This window comes from Carettochelys insculpta, chromosome 7 (assembly GCF_033958435.1).
Source record: "Carettochelys insculpta isolate YL-2023 chromosome 7, ASM3395843v1, whole genome shotgun sequence".
Taxonomy (NCBI): domain Eukaryota; kingdom Metazoa; phylum Chordata; order Testudines; family Carettochelyidae; genus Carettochelys; species Carettochelys insculpta.
The window spans coordinates 19006214-19019312 of record NC_134143.1 but is presented as its reverse complement, the minus strand read 5'-3'; the positions used below and the strand labels follow the sequence as shown (position 1 = coordinate 19019312).

The 13099-nt window shown below is 42.3% G+C and overlaps 1 protein-coding gene across 11 annotated transcripts in view; it reads right to left on the bottom strand.

The window, feature by feature from the left end:
- Positions 1–13099, bottom strand: part of NRG3 (neuregulin 3) — a 1029780-nt gene that overhangs the window by 843267 nt on the left and 173414 nt on the right. For 2 of the 11 annotated variants that reach the window (XM_075000089.1, XM_075000091.1), the window contains exon 1: positions 8420–8625. The exons of 7 other annotated variants lie outside the window; for them this stretch is intronic. The gene's annotated coding sequence lies outside the window, so the exon portion shown is untranslated. Of the gene's footprint in view, positions 1–7191; positions 7343–8419; positions 8626–13099 lie in introns of those variants that run through there. 2 more of the 11 variants (XM_075000088.1, XM_075000087.1) reach the window with 2 other exon arrangements.

Sequence of the window (13099 nt, the reverse complement as noted above, 5' to 3'; positions counted from 1 at the left end):
TGAACTACATGTTTAACAACAATGGAACTTTTAATGTAATGCTGTACTTTTAGCCAAGGCATAGCTGAAACAATTAAGATCAGTCACTCCAGGTCCTGAATTATTCAAAGACTCTCACAAATAAATTATGTTATTCACTTTAAGGCAAGGCTTGACCTACAATTCAGCTAGATGGAAAAATAATGAGGTCCAAAAGTTTTGCTTCTCTCCCCCCAACAACAAAATGCTATTTTTCCCTGCGTGGCTTCACTTTGGCTCATCAGGCCACTAGCAGTCTCTGAAACTAATCTGCCAGTTTTCATGTTGAGCGTATTCATGTGTGAAACCTGATATTTTCACAGACATTTGTGTATCTGCTCCAGGGTGAAATATTTGCCATTTCTGTTACAAAAGACAGTTTTTCACTGAGAGAGGTACAAAATACCACCTCCTGAGTACAGGCCTGGATTTTCATGCACTGCTCATGTCACAGGGAATTTTCAATGTTTTCCTTTTTTTTTTTTTTTTCTGATGGGGAAAAATATTTTCATTTCATGAAAAATCTAAACAAAAAGCAAACCTGTAACTTCATTGTCAATCTGATTTTTCAGTGGCGAAGGAGGGGTTTTATTTTTTAATTTGGTGCAGCTCTATTAGCAAAATAAGCAAACAATATTAAAAGGGGGAAAAATGTGAAAACAATGTGATGATTCAATTTTAAAGGCTGCCTGCTTCAGTCTTCCCAACATCAGACACTCATCTACAGTATTCAATATATTCTCTATTTGATGTGTTGAAGTGCCGGCACAAATATCACACATAGCACAACACTTATGAGACACATGGTGAAAACTCCCTACATTTAAATAAGGATATAGCCCTCAATAACATGAATATACTGTGTAGAATAAAATGTGGAATTACCACTTGTCAGTGTGCTTTGGAGCAGTAATTGTTGGTTAGGATTACATCTCTGTCTCTCATTTTAGAGTTTAAAAACTCATTGGAAACAACAAAAGAAATGATGGACAAAAGAAAGCTGACGTGACATCTGTTTAAGAAGGCTTATTGGGAAGATGCAATGAAAGGTGGGCAAAAGCATCATAAGTGTGAATTAATAAGCATTTAGGGATTGACAAATATGATTTTTTTTGAGGAAGTCATGAAGAATTGATGGGGGGAGGCAGTGAACTTGATTTACATGACCTTCTGAAGCAGTATTTATACAGCACTGTGCAAAAAAGCAAAGCAACAGGGTCACAATGAATAGCATAGTATATTTCCACTGCAGGAGAGCCATCCAAAACCACTGGGGATTAGCCCATGAAACAACACTGATAAAAGATTCCTTAGACTGGAAACTCTGGCTGTGACAGGCAATCTTGCAATCCTTAGTTAGAATCATAGGCTACGTCTACACTAGCCCCAAACTTCAAAATGGCCATTCAAATGGCCATTTCGAAGTTTACTAATGAAGCGCTGAAATGCATATTCAGCGCTTCATTAGCATGTGGGCGGCCATGGTGCTTCGAAATTGATGCGGCTTGCCGCCGTGCGGTTCGTCCTGACAGGGCTCCTTTTCAAAAGGACCCCGCCTACTTCGAAGGCCCCTTATTCCTATCTGCTCATGGGCATAAGGGGACTTCTAAGTAGGCGGGGTCCTTTCGAAAAGGAGCCCCGTCGGGGTGAGCTGCGTCAATTTCGAAGGGCCGTGGCCGCCCACGTGCTAATGAAGCGCTGAATATGCATTTCAGCGCTTCATTAGTAAACTTCGAAATGGCCATTTGAATGGCCATTTTGAAGTTTGGGGCTAGTGTAGACACGGCCATAGAATCATAGGGCTGGAAGGGACCTCAGGAGGTCATCTAGTCCAGCCCCCCGCTTTAAGAAGGATCAACCCCCAACTAAGTCATCCTAGCCAGGACCTTGTCCAGCCGGGACTTAAAAACCTCGAGGGATGGAGAATCCACCCCCTCTCTAGGCAATGCATTCCAATGCTGCACCACCCTTCTGGTGAAGTAGTTTTTCCTAATATCTAATGTACACCTCTCCCTCTTCAACTTCAGACCATTACTCCTTGTTTTGCCATCTAACACCATTGAGAACATTTTCTCACCCTCCTCTTTAGAGCTCCCCTCCAGGAAGTTGAAGGCTGCTATTAAATCACCTTTAAGTCTTGTGCTCCAGACCCATAATCATTTTTGTTGCCCTCCACTGAACCTGCTCCAGCAAATCCACATCCTTTTTATACTGGGAGGCCCAAAACTGGACACAATATTCCAGATGTGGCCTCACCAGTGCCAAATAGAGGGGAATTACTACTTCTCTAGATCTGCTTGAAATGCTCCTCCTAATGCCCCCCAGTATGCCGTTAGCTTTCTTGGCTACAAGGGCACACTGTTTACTGATATCCAGCCTTTCATCCATCATAACCACTAGGTCCCTTTCCATTATACTGCTGGTGAGCCAGTCGGTTCCGAGCCTGTTAGCTGCCCGTTACTGTGGTGATTCTCCCTTCTTGGTATGTGTACCTGCCTCCCAAGGTGACCCAATTCTTTCCTTCTCATAGGATGTGATGTATCTTTGGGGGAGACAGTAGGACTATGGCTACACAAGCAAGTTTTTTTGATGAAACTGGAGTTTTGTCAACAAAACTCGCCGCACGTCCACATACAAAAATCATTTTGTTGACAGTTTGTTGACAAAACATGGCACTTCTGCCAACAACCTTTTGCATCTCCCAGGTGAAGAAGAGTGCCTTTGTCAACAGATTCTTCCAGGACATTGGGCAGCCATACCTGCTGTGCTGCCGGTTGTCAAGAGAGCAGCCCAGCATCCTTTAGATCTGCTTTATTATTTGGCCACACTCTTGACAGATGTCTTGTCGGAAAATCTCTTCTGACAGAAACGTCTGTTGTCAGATGCTTCTAGTGTAGTCAAAGCCTAGAGGTCGACTGAGAAGTGGTGCTGGAGTGCATGGGCTCTGGTACTAATTCTGCCACAGAAACTGGGGGTGGGGAAAGAAACAATTGCCACAAAGCCCAGTGATTCAGAATGACCTGGTGCTCCTAACTAACACTGATGCTACTACATCAGCAACCAGATCCTCAGGCCCTTTAAATCACCAATGGAGTGCCACGTGATGCACTGTGGACAGTAGTAAGAGCTGGCTGGCAGGGAGGAGAGTAGCACAGTGCAGTCTGGGAAGTGCTGAGTGATGGCTGTCCCCAGACATGCCTCTTACATCCAAAGCCCCCCGCTTCCTAGAGCATGAAGTAACCCCCTGCCCACACACACACCTTGCTGCGGGGCCCAGCATGGCTGTCAGCCTTCCTGCTGCTGCTAATCTACAAGGAAGCCATGGACAACTTCCTTTCTTTCTCTGTGCTTCAGTTTCCCTTCCCTTTCCTTATCTGTCTTGTTTACTTCAGTTGTAAGGTCTTTGGGGCATGGACCGTCTGACTGTATGAAAAAGCAATGGCTGCAACATATGTTGCTGTACCCATGTTGGCTAAAACCAAGATAGCTCTAATAGCAGTGAAGTTGGGCAGCACATGCTAACCTCATGTACATACCCAGGGTCTCATGCGGAGTAGCAGAACTGGTGCTCCAGGGTCTTCATTTTTATTTGAGAGAACTAGATCAAAGGTAACTCAGGTACATACATAGGTGCTGCTGTCACACCTTTCGTTACAGGTAGGTACACTCTAGTCATAGATTCCATGGTGAGAAGGGATCACCACTGCCATCATCTGGTCTCATCTGTAGAACACAGTGATGGACCTCGACCTAAATTCCTCAAAGCTTTAGAAAGACATTTAATCTCAGATTTAAAAATTGTCAGTGATGGAGAATCCACCACAACCCTTTGCCAATTGTTCCAATGGCTACCTACCCTCTCAAAAGATGTTTAGCTGACCTATCTTCAGTCTGAATTTGTCTAGCTTCAATTTACAGCCATTGGATCACGTTATAGCTTTCTCTGCTAGATGGAAGAACCCATTATTAAATATTTGTTTTCCAAGCAGGTATTAACTGGAGGCCTGGTTTACACTAGACAGAAAAGTCAATCTAAGATACACAATTCCAGCTATGATAATTGAGTTGATGGTAATTTGATAACATGATAATTGATGATTGATTTTTCTGGCCATCCACACAGCCGCAGATCGATGGGAGACTCTCCCATTGACCTCCCTTACTCTTCCCAACAATGAGGGGTACCAGGGCCAACTGTAGAGCTCTGTAGAGTTCAATTTAGTGTGTCCCCACTAGGCATGCTAAATCAAACCCCAGAAGAATGACCCTGATCAAGTGTAGCGTACGGAGGACAGTATTAGAACAGAGCCATTGCTGTAAGGGTGCTGGATTCCCTGGCTCTGCCTGAAGAAAAGGGGGCCCCACAACGAAGCTTGCAAATGGACTCAGAACCTTGTTTGCACAGCCAGCAAACTAGTCAGAGTTAGGGGCGAATTAGGCCTCTGCTTTTAGGGAGCAACTTGTTTTTTCTCCCTGCTTTTGAGTTCATGCGTAGTCTGAATTTTCAGGAAGGAAGTAATGTTACATTGTAACCTTTCAGGGAAATTCTTTATGTTTTTAAATCCACGTCTCTTTGTCTGTCGTGGAACACTGAACAATTAGGCTTCAGGCACAGAGCATGATACAATTGTATAATATTAACAAGAAAACTAGGTAGTGGTAAATATAATAAAATGATTATTCAGAGAAAAATATTGTGGGCTTGAACTTCTAAACACAAAGCAGGGGAAAAACTCAGGATTGCCTCATCTTCTAAAAGGCATATGAATGTCACCTTCTAAAACTGGTATGAATTGGGAATTAGCTAATGTAACTGGACCATAGTTTTACTAATTATCTTAGTAGCAAATAAGTCCTTTGGGATAAAGCATGTAGCCAGACCACTTCAAAATTTTTAAAAGATGTTATCTTTTCACTTCATTTCACAGTCCTCTGAACCGTCTGGGTGTAGAAGAAAATGGAACTGAGAGAACTAATCTACGTCAAGGAAGACCATTATGTTGTCAAATGTTCCCAGTCCAAATAGAAACTGGAGGTGTTTCAACAGTTTGTTGTGAGGTTTGCACTCCAGTTGTGCAAACCAAAGACATTTGCACAATTTTATGAGGTATATGTGCAAAAATATTGCATGTTTATCCAAAGCCTTGAAGCTTCTGAACTTCACAAATCACTAATTACAGTTTTCTGTTCTATTCCATAGCCAAATACAGAGCATTAAATTGCAAGTGGAAGGCTGAGCAAACTTACGTACATAGCTACTTTTGCAGGGCTGTGATTCCCACTCTACAGTTTATTTAAATCTTGTGCAGTTGCTGTTCACAGGAACATATTGAGTATGAAAAAGAACACACTGTGAAACAGAACCTCCTAGCTAACATACCCTGACTGGATAATTGAACCGTTATAACCAGTCATGGGACTATTGTTGCTCTATAGAACAGAAACTCAACCTAATCAGACTCTCTTTGTTGTTTGAATCTGGAAGAAAACAGGCACTAATTTAGTTTCTCTTGAAAGCTCTTGACTCAGTAGTCTCCAATACTACTTTTATTGGTTTGGTAACCATGCATGCAAATAAACTTCACAACCCTGTTCTGGCCACCTCAAGAGTTCTGTCATCTTTTCTCCGCCTTAGAGAGTAAACAAGGTGGCAAGTGGTTAACCAGACCATTATCTAGTCAGCATGCAGACATCTAAACAAAATACATAAATAACTGAGCAGATAATTGACTGTGTTGTGTACCATTACACTAGCCTGCCCTCTGTAAAAAGGAAGTAGAAACCAGCTCCATCTGCTGCTTATATATAGATAAAATCAGGCAATATTCTTTCTGTTTAGTGTTACTACAATTCAAGGCCATGTAAGTAGGAGGGAACACTCACACCTTGTATGCGTGGGTAGCTCGGTAGTACCTGGGAGTCCCAGTCACTGAGCAGGGCCCCACTGTGGTAGGTACTTTGTACACACAAACAGGTGATAATGAAGATGCTTAAATGCTATTTGGGTCAGCATGGCAGGGATATAACATTTTGTAATCCTAGCTCATGTCAAGTGAGTAAAGCACAGACATACAGATTTCTTCTCAGTGCACCTGTATGCCAGACCTTCATTGCCAGTTCCTGCAGGAGTATGGGTGCACACCACATATCTGGATGAATGGGAGTGGGGGCATACCTTGGTCCAACATCTCCTCAGGGAGCAAAGATTTCACAAGCCCAGAACAAGTTCTTACTCAGCAAGTCTGTATATTGTGATTCCAAGTTGTTCTTGGATCTTTTCAGTTTCACCAGCATCATGGAGTTACCCAGGTGCCCCCCAACACCCCCACCTCATTTCTGACAGCCCCAACAAGCAGGAAGGTTCACATTTGCCAGCTAGACCCACTCCCTCTGGGTAAAATAAAGCTGAGCATTTCTGGAAAGATAACATCTCTTGACTGTAGAGAACCTCCTCTCTGAAATTGCACTGCTAATGTTTCTCCTCCCTACTCCCAAAATTCTCCAGAACCCTGCTTCCCATGGCCAAATGCCAAGTTCCCTCTCTCCAAAGCAGCTCTTCAACTCTTTATGGGGCTGTTGCAGCCTGCTAAAGAGGACGTATTGCTTCTGCAAATCCTCTTCCTACCTCCTCCACACCTGTGCAATTGGGAAGTTAGTCACAGCAGCTGCCTTTTCTGCTCATCTTCTCTCCTCCTTGAGAATCACTTTGGGACTACATCTACACTACAGCCATCTGTTGACAGAAGTTATCTTCCGACTAAACTTCTGTTGACACACATGAAAGCAGAACACCAACCAAAAGCCAAGCAGAAGCACAGCAGACAGAACTGCCCAGTCTGTTGACAGAGGGGGCCCCCAGAGCATCCACATGGATTCTTTGTCAATAGTTTCAGTGAAGAAAGGTGTTCTGCCTCATGGAGGATAGGCAGAAAGGCGTCAATTAAAGTTCTGTCGACAGTATGTTGACAGAATGCTTTTTTAGTGTGGATGCTCCTTGGGTTTTGTTGACAAAATTCCAGTTTTTCAACAAAAACCTTTAGTGTAGACGTAGCCTGGGTGAAGAGAACAATTGCATCCAGGCTACACATGCATTCACTCCTAGACTCTGTGTTTGTGTGTAAAGTGAGACCTCCTTGCCTGTTGCTCTGTGCAAGTGGGGTTCTAGTTTCTCACCTGTTTCAGGAGGTTGCCTTTTCTAGCTATCAAGGTTACGCTCTATCACTCATATAGTTCCTATCTGTCTCTCGCAACTCTTCTTCCACACAGTGGACTTCATATTATGACAACGTTTGCCAGCCTGAATTCTTCATTCTTATACCTGCCTCTGTAAACATGATCACAGAAAAGTAAAGTTGGAGAAAAACATCTGGTAAAAACAACTCAATCTCTGAAATACGGACAGAGGTGGAAAAAGTACCCAAAAAAGTTACCTGAGTGAAAGTACAGCTGGCTGTGTGTGCGTGGGCGCATGTGAGAGAGAAGAGAAAGAGAAAGAGAAAGAGAAAGAGAGGGAGAACGTACTTAAGAACAAGTGTTTCTCTGAAAAAGTAAAAGCACACACACATCACATCTTGATTGTACTCAAGTACCCAGAAGTGAAAACAGCTGCACTTCTACTCAAGTAATTTTTGGGGTATTTTTTCCCCACTTCTGCCTATGGAGGACATTTTGATTGCCTTAACAGGGAGAAAAAGTGCCACAGCTCAGGGAAAGGAGATGGGCCTTGAAGTGGTAAGACTAACATGGATTCAAGTGCAGGGGTTCAAGAAAGTTGTCTCGAATATGGGTGTTCCATGGCAACGCTTCAGAAGGATGGGATGGATGATAAAGAGAAATCAAATGATCAGACTAGAGAAGAGATCAGGCCATAAAGGAGGGCTAAGACTTTTGTTGTTAACCCTGGCATTTAAAAAGTAGCACTACCTTTGCAAGCGCTCCTCCTGCATCCCCAAATAATGAGAGCTACTTAAAAAAGAGATTTAAAAGAACAATATAATTTGGGTGATTTTAGTTTGCATTTGAGTTTGAGACTTCTGGGGGCTCTTCGGTCCTATTTTCAAGCTTTTCTTTATAAGCACAAGGAGAAAAATGTATTTTTTAAACATGAAAATGAATTTTCCCAGAGTCACATCCCCAGGAGGTTAAGAAAAACACCAATTACAAGAGAAGCAATACAACTGTGAGAATGGGCAACACTGAAGGTAGGCTCTTGGAGACTAGCAGGGAGATGAATAGCAAATTCCAAATGGAGCTGTCACATGAAGATTGCTGAATCAGCTTCTGTTCTACTCACCTGTGTGTATATTATTAGTACAGTAAACCTTCACTTTATCTGACTTCAGAAGTAATAGACACTGTCTGCCAGCACCACCCACCACCCAAATAAATGCTAATGACTCACCAGAGCCGCTGGAGCCACTGCTGCTGGTGCCATCAGGGTTGGAGAAGCTGCTGCTGTGCCTGGGGCTGCCAGAGTGGCTGGGGCTACCAAGGCTGGAAGGCCCACGGGAGCACCACAGCTGAGGCCTTCAGGGCCACCGCAGTGGCTGGGGTTGATAGGGACAAAGAACACCATCAGATGCCTTCTCTACAGCAACAGCCCCAGGTCCCAATGTGGAAGTGCCCAGCCTTGGGTGGGTGATGAGTGGCTGTAAACAGTGCGAAGAGACTGCTGCCAAGCTCTCTCTTCTGAGCCTGCTCTGTCCCCTCCAGGTCTCAGACAGAGCGCTCCATAGAATGCCTTGCAAGGTGCCGCCAGTCCTGCAGATTCGGATTTGGCATTAACGAACACCACTTTCCCCCATTAGTCCATCAAATTGAGAGATTTCAGTAGGTATTTTTCAGAACGGGTTGACACTTCCTTGTCCAGCACCCTTGGGACCTGACCGATGTCACACAAGAGAATTTGCTGGACCACAGGAGGTCAATATTGTCTAGCACATTACCAACACTTCTACTTCTTACTGGGCTCTGAGAAGACATTGGGGTTAATTAGAGCTAAATAACAGCACAGAACACAGAGCCAGGACATACATACAACCAAACTTTATGGGACCATCAGGAAAATTGGCCACACCCATGATAAGTGGCCATCTGGCTAACTAAAATCATGCCAGATTTTGGATATTGCAAGATGAGACAGTTCCAGATTAGAGGGGTTCAACCTGTAGTTCCTCAAATAAGACCAAAATTACACTGTTCAAAGGTACTGTACATATACACAGAGACAAATGCTGTCCTAAAGGATTTGTAACGTAAGGAAACAGGGCAGAGTGTGGAAGACAGGTAGTTTTTAATCTGTGTTGTACAGGGAGGAACTGAGGCACAGAGAGATTTATTGATTATCTCACAGACACATGGGAAGTCTGTGGCAGATCTGGGAACAGAAATCCACTGTCTCAATTCAGTGCTTTAATGCTATGACCAGACTATCCTCTTCTGGTTGGAATCAGAATACTTCAGCTGTGTGTATTAGGCTCTGACACACTATGGATCCATGATTTTGATGCTGAAAGGCCAGAGTTCTGTCATTGCTGAATGTAAAGCCTGAGAGGTCATAGCATGCAGTGCAGCTCTGGCTGTGAAAAACTGTGCACCCAGGGGTCTGTTGCAAGCTGCTAGCTCTGGTTAATAAAGAGAGATAGACCTAATTACATTACCTGCCCAGTCAGACTTTAGTTACATCTATCAAAATATGTGCCTCTCTCAATGTGGCTGATGGTGCAATGCAAAAATGAAATACAGGAAGCGGCTGCCACCATAGATTATTTCTGCTTTTGAGTCTGGAAAAAGATTATATTAAGTAGGCTTACACATGAATAACGAAGTAAGAATTTTTTCCCTAAGAGAGGTATAACAGATTCCTATCACTATGCCCAAAAGAATGTTCATTAAGATGTTTTTTTTGTAGTGTTGCCTGCCAGCATTAATATGCTTATGGCATATTTCCTTGTAATTTTTCCCTTTTATTTTATTTAATTTTAGTGAGCTGGGGTTCATTGTCAAACTAATGCTCATAGAACCTTTTCTTCCTGAAAGGCTGTGCATTGTAAAACCAGAAGGCAAGTTTTGAAAAAAAAAAATACACCCATTTGTAATCCATCACAGTCACAAATCAGTATCACACACTGTATCGTTAACATCTTTTCTTTCAAGTGTAACTGGCCACTACAGTTCACAGTTTGGTGTGATTTTAAAATAACATCAGACCAGTGTCAAAACTAAAATGGGTGGAAGAAAAGACCCTGTGTGAGCAAAGTGAATTGAAACTGCTAATAAAAACTGACAGCTGGAGAAAGGGAACAATTCATGTACTGCACTGAGAAAGGCAACAAGCTTCAAAACTCTGTTGTTAGCTGGCAGAAAATATTCAGTTCTGTCATTTCAGCAGGTGACATGCCAGCAAGATAGAATGAAATTCTTGCTATTAAAAATAAACTTGTTTCTGCTGTTTCCTCCAGTGTTTTGCTAAATTGGAAGCTTCCAAATATAACTTCCATTTTCACAAGATAATTAAAATAAGTATGTTAATTCTCATGCTATTAATACATTTTGCAAGGGTCTGTTATAGTGTTTTAGCTGCAATACTGCTTGTGATTGTTAGAGCTCAGGGCAATGGCTGCTGGGAGTCTGGAAGCGCAGGAAACAGGAAGGAGGAGGGAGGAGGTTAGCTGGGAGCTTAGTGAGAATTACAGAAGGATGCAGAAGCTTTGTAAAGAGGTTTCACTTTTGTAAATAAACTTCTGTTGAAGTTTGTTAGTACCTTGCTTGCACAATACAACATTTTGGCACCAAGGATGGCTCTTCTGCTGCTGAACTTACCTGTACCCTTTCTGCAAAGCCCAGGTGAGCCTTCAGTTGCTTTTAGTGCCTAGATTCAGATGTTTGAGACTTATCTCCTTGCAATCAGTGCTACAGAGATTTCTGAAGTAAGAAAACATGCTCTGCTAATCTGTTGCCTGGGAGGAGAAGGGCAGTGTATATTTTACACTGTCCCCCTTGCAGATGGTAATTATGAGACCGCACTCACTGCATTAAAGAACTTATTTGAGTCAAAAGTGAATGTAGTAACTAATCACTATGGATTTCATCAGAATGAGCAGAAACCAGGGGAAACTAATGCAGTATATTGCTTCTTTGAGGAGTCTGACTGTAACTTGTGACTTTGGGAAAATGGCAGATGAGATGATTAGAGACCAGCTCATTGAAAAAAAACAACCGCATTTTGTGTAAGAGAATGCTTGCTTCTAGAACCACAACATACACTGGAAAAAGCAATAACCATTGCTACTCAGATTGAGTCAGCTATAGCAGAAGCCAAAATAGTGAGCATGGGTACAGGAGGCCCAACCAGGCAGTGACTTCTTTGAAGACAAGTCCACTGTCACAACAGACAAATATTTAAAAGGAGAAAGCGAATGACAAACCACAGAACCAGCAAATTCAAAGCAGAGCCAAAGCATGCTTTCACTGTGGATCCTCACAGTGCAAAAATCACCTGCAGCATTTCTGCATGGGAAACAGATGAATACTAAACTGAACATTGCTGGATTGTTGAAGTCAAGACCTGATGCACCAAGAGAGGATGAAGAGACAAAAACAGCTGAACAGAAACAAGTATAAGGATTATACAGACAAACAGCAGGGTGCTAAGGAACTACACTTTGAGTGTGCTTCCTTTGTTAGAGTAAGAAAACCTGGAGTTCTATGAAAAGGGGCCATAAATTTACATCTTCTCTTAAAATCATTGAGGAAAGAGGAACTTGCACCTCTCAACTTTCTGATGGGCATGTATGGAATGCTTCTGATCTTGCCTTGGTGCCTAGGCACCAAGAGGAGATGATTCTAAACACCTAGCCCACAGTGGATGACTTCACCGTAGTACCAAAACAAAACGATATTGCACTAGAAACTGGGTTTGAAAGACAGTCTGCCAGACCCAGATAACCACCTGTCTGAACTAGAGATTATATTATGTAGTACCTACAGTGTTTTCATTGTAATATTTTTGCTAACATTATAGTAGCTTGTTCCATTTTTGTTGCTGTAGCTAGAACAACGTTTATTTTATAATTACGCATGCTTCTTGAGAGAGGAGGGAATGTGGTGTTCAAGATGTAACTGTTTGTGATTGCTAGCGCTGAGGGCAATGGCTGCTGGGGGTCTGTAAGAGCAAGAAACAGGAAGGAGGAGGGAGGAGATTAGACAGGAGCTTAGCGAGAATTATAGAAGGATGCAGCAGCTTTGTAAAGAGATTTCACTTTTGTAAATAAAGTTCTGTTGAAGTTTGTTAGTACCTTGGTTGCACAATAAAACATCTGTAAAGTAAGTTGAGATATTCCGGCTTGGTCTACACTAGGCAGATCAGTTGATTCTAGGTATGCAATTGCCATAGCTAGAATTGCATATCTTCAATCAACTCATCTGCAATCGACTTATCTGGCTGTCCTCACTAAGGAAGTCCAATAGGAGAGTTTCTCCCATTGACCTATCTCACTCCTTGCAATAGCGAGAAGTACAGGGGTCGACTGCCAACCCATGGCAGGTTGATTTTGTGTATCTCCACCAGGCTCATGAAATCAAACCCCAGAAGATCAACCTTGAACAGATCGATCTTCTGGGTAATGTAGAAATGGCTTTGTGTGTGTGTGTACACACAAAAAGTGCAAACATTAAAGAATGTGATTTTGATTGCAAAGTCATGTACTGAAAAATTAATGAATGATAGATTTACAATTGCTATTTTATGTTCAGTTTGCACAGTGAATAAAGCAGGAGGTCTGAGGGGAAATAACATTACGTACATGCAGGGCACCATACTTTTTCTCCTGAGAAAAGGGAGAGAGAGAGAAGAAAAATTGTAATTTTTAATGGTTTGTGCCTCAGTTAAATCTGAGGGGCATGTGATGTGATAAAGACAAAGACCAAGACACACACACACACACACACACACACACTTCCTCAATTTAAATGCATATGTTAATATAATTTTAATTACCAATAGGTAGTTACATAACTTATTAAGGAAAGGACCTGATTTGATAGACAGGATTTTTATTTTTTTGTATTGCAGTACAAGACA